Here is an 8,110-nt window from a genome sequence, read left to right as displayed (position 1 = left end):
TGACCCAGTTGCCCTGGGAAGGGAAGCGCCGTCTCGTGTGCGGTGTGTTCCATATGCTACCCATCCACCTTCCTCAGTTAATGAGGCTCAGACTTCTTCATGCTGGTCAAGATAAATATAAAGCTCCCTAACCCCAAAATCACCATAGCGAGGTTGCCATGGCAAAAAAAAAAAAAGAAAAAAAAAAAGAAAAAAAAAGGGAAAAAACCTCCTTCAGTCCATTACAGATTATGCTAAAACCTGATACAAAGAGACACACTAACAGTGCATTGAGACATGGAAACATGCCTGTGATGTTCTCCAAATTACCGTGATCTTGGTACAGTTTAGATCTTATAAAACATCCTGTTCTGTTCATTTTTCTAACAAGATACATTGGGACTCTGCCTTATGGGAAGATGTTCTGAGAACAGGGCTGGGATATTGGAGCTTACTAAACATATAACTCAAGTATTGATGTTGAGACATGATAGAAGCAGAAATACTGCTCCACACTACTTTTATTAATGTTTTGTGACCTTACCTGCATAAAAAAAAGGATATCTCATCCAAAATTTAGATCCCAACTCCACATTTCAGTTCTACTGTTGATAACCAGGCAGCTTAATTACCTCCCAGAGAGATTATGAGGCTGGGTTATTTAAGGTTTGAAAAGCTCTATGGAGGTTCTAATAACTGAATGTCAATCACATAGAGGAATAGAGATGTATGGGGCGCTCTGCCTGTGGGCACAGGCCATAGGCTTGTATGGGCACTGCACACACCCAAGCCCAGAAATTTCCTGACCCACAGTGGACACCCATGTCATGCATGTGCCCTTGGAGAGCCCTTCAGCTCCACATGAATAGCATAAATTGTGGATTGTGCCTACTGCAGCTTAGAAACCTAAACTGCAGAATCCCGCTTGGGCAGGGCTCTGAAGGAAAAGTGGACAGTCCATTTCAAGGAACTTCAGTTACACCTTGGTAAAATGTTGGGGGTTTTTTTTGTTTTTTTTTTTTTTACTCTGTTCTGAGTGACAATCCAAGCAATAAACAAACAACCAAGACACAGAATCCCAAAATCTCACAGAACAACACTACAGCTCTGCAAAGCACAGCATTAGATCCTAAGACTTGAGAGACCATACACCTCCCTGGACTGTAGTATGATATCTACCCTGTCACTCTCATTAATGGGATGCTGTGCGCTCCAGCAGTTCTTGTTGGGTTCTCTTTGGCCATTTCTTAGTGTGCCCAGCCAGAGTCCAGCTCTCATTTCTAAACCATCCAGGTTTTACTTTTCCCCTCATCAACATACTTGATGGTCTTTAGCCATAAAAAATGGGGTTTGACTTTATCTGTAAACAAAGTTTCAAAGCAATACTGCTATGAAAACATAACAGATCTTTCTGATCTGCTATGTTTTCATAGCAGTATTGCTATGAAAACATAGCAGAAAGATCAGAGGAAAGTGAACCCATGAAGAGATGCTGAATCACTATAGCAGAGAGTTGGGACAAAAACGTTATAAGAGGTATCACATTAGGTCTAAAATCACTCCTGGTCTGCTCATGAGGGATGCTGAAGAGCTCCTCTAATGATTATGTATGTTCGTGCAGATGGAGAGTGTCTAACCCTCAATTACTCAATGCACAGGGCTGCACCTTGATGTGCCCTCACCAAGTCTAGAAACTAGTTTTTGCTGGAGGGGATGGCAGATTCTGGCGCTCCACTTCTCTCCAGTGCCTCCGTAGAGCTCCCATGGAGCAGAGCTCCAGCGGGATAGGCAGCGCTGGCTGCTGTGCTACAACATCCTCGCAGGTGGCTCGGCTATCGGGGACTGAGAGTGACCCTCGCAGGTGGCTCGGCCATTGGAGGCTGAGAGAACTGCTGCTCCTCGGCGGTGCCTGCTGGGGGGTCCGATGTCTGCAGGGACGGGGAAGGTGCTCCGTTCTCATGCCTCCTGGTGGCAGCCACCCACCCCGGTTGGTACCTGCAATGCCAACCCAGGGACTCTTCTGAGTCTGATCAGAAAATCAAAGATCCCTGAAGGGACTCTCACATAGTTGCCTGATCAATTTGGATTGCTATTTATGAATATTGTGTATATCAGATTCTTAACTCAAGATGGTTTTCTTAGTCTAGGGGTGTCCACTCCTGGTCCATGGTGCTCTCTACTCTCTAAATCATGTGAGTCCTAATGTATAATCCATGTAACTCACACAGTGAAAGTAATGTATTTATGCAGGTGTTTCTCCAGAGGAGTGTAGATGATACTAGAGAAAGGTGTGGAAATGATCTTACCTCAGACAGGAACAGCAGCAAGGAACTTGCAGTCCTGTGAAGACTTCCATGTCTCATACATTGGGATGCACCTGCCTTGCTACAGGCAGGTTAAGCTCACACCTCAGTCTTCTGGATTAGATCCAGGTTCTTTCTGGAGACTGATTAGATATGATGTTTTTGCGAACAAGACATCTCCATCTGTGGTGATGGGTGAATCAGAAGTGTTCACAGTCAGCTATTGTGACCAAAGTGATGCAGATTTATTCTTCCCCAAAGAACAGTCTTACAAAGTTAATTATCTAGACACTAGGTTTAAGTTCACTTTAAGGCCAGAATGCAGAAAAAACAAGCTGAGGCAGGTGCATTCACTGGAGCTATTAGAAATCTGTGGGACAAGTTTACACGTGCCTGCAGTGAGACACATTTGAACACAAAACTGGCATGTATATCTCACTCTCTGTATTCACAGCCTAGAACTGAACACATCAAGTGTGGCCACTGGTATTTCACTGAAGCCGGATTAGATCTCAAAGCACACAGGCACTTTAGCAAGGAAGGAAGGAAGGAAGGAAAGGTCCTTTTCATGGAGAACACTGCCATCTTGTGCACAATTGCATTTACTTAGTGCCCGGCATGATTGTGAGAGATGATACTGCAGGATTTGCGCACTCTTCCTGCCTCTCATGAAAACTCCAGCAGAGTTCAAGCCCTTGAATGGAGAAGTATCCCAAAACAGCATCAGCTGTTCCAGTCCTCAAGCAATGATAACAAGATCTGAACTGCTTTCTGGGCTTGCACATTTTTCGTTTTTGTCTGCCCAGGACCTTCAGTAAGGATATCTAATGGAGATAGCCAGCTGTATTGCAATTAAATCAATAAAATGGAAAAGCAGGACTGACAAAGTTCTACACAAGTTTTTGCTCTTTAACAAGTGGAACAGCAGAATTTATTCGCAGACTATCTACATGTGCTGGAAGCCATGCAGACTCACTGTAAGTACAGAAACAGTAGAGAGCTTCCTGTGCAGGAAAACCTGGCACAGATGGACAAATAGACAAACCAACAACCACTCTAGTTTAGCAATTGGCATCACACAGTGCTTCATAGCTCACTGAAGATATAAATTACAGCAAAACTTGAAATACCAATATATGGTCAGTAAACAGGGACATGAATTCTCCTGGTGAGGAATATGAGACCAAAAGAAGCTAGGTTTTTTATGTAAGGAAGAGCTGCCACAGCTACAACGGGAGAAGCTGACCCCATTTCTATGCCTCATCCATTAGTATGTCCTCCCTAAAATACAGAGCAATATATATCACAGCAGTCTGGGAGTCCTTCTGCAGAGGTATGTGACAGATCAGGCACCCCATCATTCTCAGGATTTCCAGACTATGTTGCCATTGACACTCTTAATCAGCTCCTTCATGCGGGAAGGTCTGCTCCAGGTTAGTTTTTGTCTCCCTTTCAACAAAGCTGGAGGGTGAACCAGTGACTCCAAGCACTCCCTGAATCCTGGTGGATCCTGATCCTGAGTACCCCACCAGCTACCTGCTCTCAGCAAGGGTCCCATCCTCCCTCACTCTGGTCTGCACACGCTCCCCTTTTGATGGGACAACGGAATGAAATGCACCAACACCTGGATGGGGACAATGCAACTCCTCTGTCACTGCACGGAGGTGCCCCATTCCAAGGGGTCCTTTGTAGCAGGGAAAACTGCTTGGGCCTTTTGAGGGGACCTCTATGGAGGAAAGTTGAGACTGCAAAAACTCTCACTTTCCTCCTGCCTGTATGCAGCTGAGCACCTGGATCTCTAGGTCACTATCTGCATTTCAGAACAAGATGCATGATGCACAACTCAGGGGCTGGTTTCTTGGATAACTCTGTAAGGAAATCCCACAGATTTGAGTGACAGTTGCAGCTGGTGTGGCTTTGATGATAGAGATTTTGCCCTGATTGAATACCACTGTCATGGAAGCATGCTGGCATTTTAGCTGGGAGGATGTCCATGTGCTCACTGGTTATCCTATCACCAAGGGAGGAGGAGGATGGGGCGTGTGTGTTTTGCAAAGGGGCCACCAAAACGGTCACCTTGGTCACCATTTTGTCACAAGGAGATACCTGAGGTTTTAAAGCCTGAAGTGTCAGCTACTCGTCAGTAAAAGGACAAAGAGATTTTTTTTTCTCCTTCTCCCTTTTCTAGCTGCATTCAACATGGGACTGCTACTGATAAGCCAGTGATGAGATTATTACTCAACTGCATTTAAAATGAAATTGATATCGCTTTTATAATACAACACAAATACACAGGGCAGCACCTAACTTTGAAAATGACAGTGTAGTAGTGTTTTTAAACTGAAAATGCCATTTGACATCATAAAGTAGAGAGAAAGTCTGTATTACCCACTGGACTGGATCTGTAACTTATGCCAGATGCTACAATGCAGTGAGTGCTTACTGTGTCCTGTAAAACTGTATACAAACAGTGCCTCCCACCTGAAAGATTGAGCTTTTCCTGAGCTTCTGCTAAAGACAGCTTTTTAGCAGGCAAGTAATACAGCAGGATCTTTTCCTAGCCTGAATTGCACATGATTATTTTTTTACCAATTGATTCTACTTATTGAAAACCTGCCTGATTTCTGCTCTTAGTGGTGTTCACTTGATCACCCCTCAACATTTCTCTGCAGATCACAGCATGCATCTTTACCTTTTTTCATTCCTATACACTGAAGTAAGGGAAGAAGTTTTCATTGGATGCAATTTCATGCAAGAAATTTCATTGCATGCAATTTCCTCTGTGATTTAATGCTGCCATCCACTCTGCTATCCTGCACAGTCTCCAGCTACACACAAAGTCCATCTTTTGAGAACAGTGCTTCTCTCAGTCTATCCCAACACTAAATATTCTGAACCCTCACCATAATACAAGCTCTAAAATTTTTATCTTCACCTTTACCCTTCTTCTCTAGCAATGGTCAGACTGCTCTTCTAAGCTACTCATCTGAGCTCCTTTCATCTTGCCTGTGCCTCTTGCCCTTCATCTCTTCCACTTTCTCAAGGGCTCTTGCCTTCCCTTTTGTCTCAAAGGGAGAAGGAAGACAAGACAAAATCTTCTTCAAGCTCTTCCAGGATGAGACCTTTGATCTGGACTCGGTTCACCCCACAAGATCTAGTTCACATTTCATTCCTCAGGACTATTACATTTTCTAGACAGACATAATCAGATTGAAAGCACCTCAGCTGGAGATATGTGGGGATGTTTACCACACAGGAGACCCAACTCCACATCTTGCATGTTCTCCTGGTTTTGCTACATCCCACAAAACTCTGCACCCTTTTATCACCAGCACTTTCTTCTTAAAGACTGTTGTTGATGCCTTAATGTTGTGGCAGATCTTTGCAAGTGTCTGCTACTGGGCTTCTCTGCCATGGAGGCAGCCCTCACAATTTCTCTTCCAATCACCTGAGGCCAATATCTAAACCACAGGAAGCGACAGCCAACTTGGAAGATCCAGGGTATCCCTACTTCCAGCTTAACAGAAATCCTCTGCATATGGACAGATAATTAATGAAGTTTCCCAACACCCCAAATGGTCTGTACTAACTCACAAGGACAAGCTGCAGTCATGCAAGGAGTTCAGTACCTGTCTTTGCTGCCCTCCTTGTAAATGAAATTAACCCCATGGATATTGAGGGGAGGGGGATCAGGATGACACATGCTATAGCATGAGTCAGTTTCTGAGGGGGTAAGCAATAGCTGTCTGAAAACCCAGGACTTGTTCTCACTAGCAAATGCTGTAACTTTTGCCTTTACAAGAATCCGCTTTGTGTTTGATGGAATACTGGAATGACTTTTTGTAGGAAACATATTGCAGCAGAGGCTTACAAAGATGCATAATTACATACATCTCATTGTCCATTAATAACTTTTATATGCACTCTTCTGCCATAGATCACAGTTTCTTCCTTATTTAACACGTGAAGTGTCAAATAGAACAACTTCAGAATTACTTGATATTTTTCCTGACATTTTTATCAAAACTCAGCTTCTTCAAATTAATATGATAAAGTTCTGAAAAATTTGGCATGTTGTCAAGAGATGAATTTTTTAACATTGTATATGAAAACAAGTTATATTGTTCATCAGTCTCCCAACAGAAGCCTGGAGAGAATCTCTTGCTGCTTCGTTTTCATTTTTAATGGTTCTGCCTTCTACAGGAGGGAATGAAGTTTTCCCTGCATCACAAGAGCCATCTGCAAGTAAAGAGACCTAAGAAGTTCAACACTTCTTTTTAATTCTGTGAAGAGCTAAATACATCAATAAAATACTTTATGCCTCCTACAACCCTTTGATGACTGAATTAACTAAATGAGATTGAAATGAGGAGTGATTTATAATGGGCTGGAATAAGAAATGAGAAATGAGTTCAACTGCCTTCCAAACAATTGACAGGGAATATGTTAGTTTAGCAATGAGAGGGAAGCATTCTCCTTTGATCTCAGTGAGAGTAAAGTTTCAGACATGATCCAATCCCAACAAATATGCAGCAAAATGTTCATATAAAGGTGAGGGATTTTACCCCTTCACAAAAGAAGAGCTACTCCAAGTTACTGACATTTCTGTTAGAAGTTTAATTTCTCATTGCCTGTGAAGTAGATTAATTTCCCCAGATTTCCAGAGCATAAAGATAAATTATTCTCATAAAGATAAATTATTCTGAACTTGAGTTTTTAAGACAGTAATAAAAAGTACATCTTAACTTTCATGAGAGTCAGTGTAGATCAGAATGACTTTCTTCATGAACTCTACCAAGACAAATACTAGTGTTCACTTGTCAGGCTAAGTTGTGGCTTAGCATTGTGTGCCCATCCTGTGCACTGATCCAACAGAGCTGGATGCACACACTCAGCTTTCTTGTAGTGAGCCATCTCACCTAAGTTAAATTGCTCCCAGCAACAAGGCCAACCAAATATCCACCTGAGCATATTTGGGAAAGCAGGTGATAGGACAGCCACAGGGAGGAGGCAGGAGAGGCTGAGCTGAGCCCTGGGAAAGTAGGACCTGCACAAAATAGGTACAAGACAGCATAGCCATTCAAAGGACTCTCGTTCATTTCACCTTCTGCAGCCACAGTCCTGCAGATGCTTCTGACTGTGTACAGGTCCCTGACTGTGGGACCTGGTTGGATTCAGTATCTGGAGAACTAGCAGCTTAACCATGCCTTTGCCCTGCTTGCACAACATCTGGCTCTCCCTATGCAAGTGAAATTGATGTAAAACACTGCTCTGCAGGTTTGGTGAGTCCATATTGTGAATAAAAAATCTGGGGGGGGACTGATCAGAGCAGCCTGCCTGACCCTAATGCAACTGATTACATGATCTGGCTAAGCAGCAGACTTCAGACTTGCACCATAAAGAGAATTATTTTTATTACTAGTGGTGCACTTACACTTCACACAAAAAAACTCCAGAGTGACTGTCCACTAATGGCAAATCATCTGCCCCCATCTATGGCCCCAGGTTACTTCCCCCTCTCCCACACCCACTGGCACAGCTGCAGTGTGGGATGAGTCAGGGATGCTCTCACTGCAGTATGCAGGGCAGTCACCCACACAAGCCTCAGCACTGTTTACAGGATCACTGCCTCTGATTTCTCCCATGATAGCTGACAGAAAGACCCTTCTCACACCAATGAAAAGTGAGCATTGATCTGACACTAACTGTTGGCAGGCTGCAAAAATATTGATAGTGCATTTAGCAACAGTGCCCCAAGCCTTGGCAAATGAGAGCTTACCCTCTCCAGTTATTTTTTTCCCATTATATTGCCCTTTTCTGCAATGTGT

This window comes from Serinus canaria, chromosome 1 (assembly GCF_022539315.1).
Source record: "Serinus canaria isolate serCan28SL12 chromosome 1, serCan2020, whole genome shotgun sequence".
Classification (NCBI taxonomy): Eukaryota; Metazoa; Chordata; class Aves; order Passeriformes; family Fringillidae; genus Serinus; species Serinus canaria.
This window is presented reverse-complemented; position numbering follows the sequence as displayed.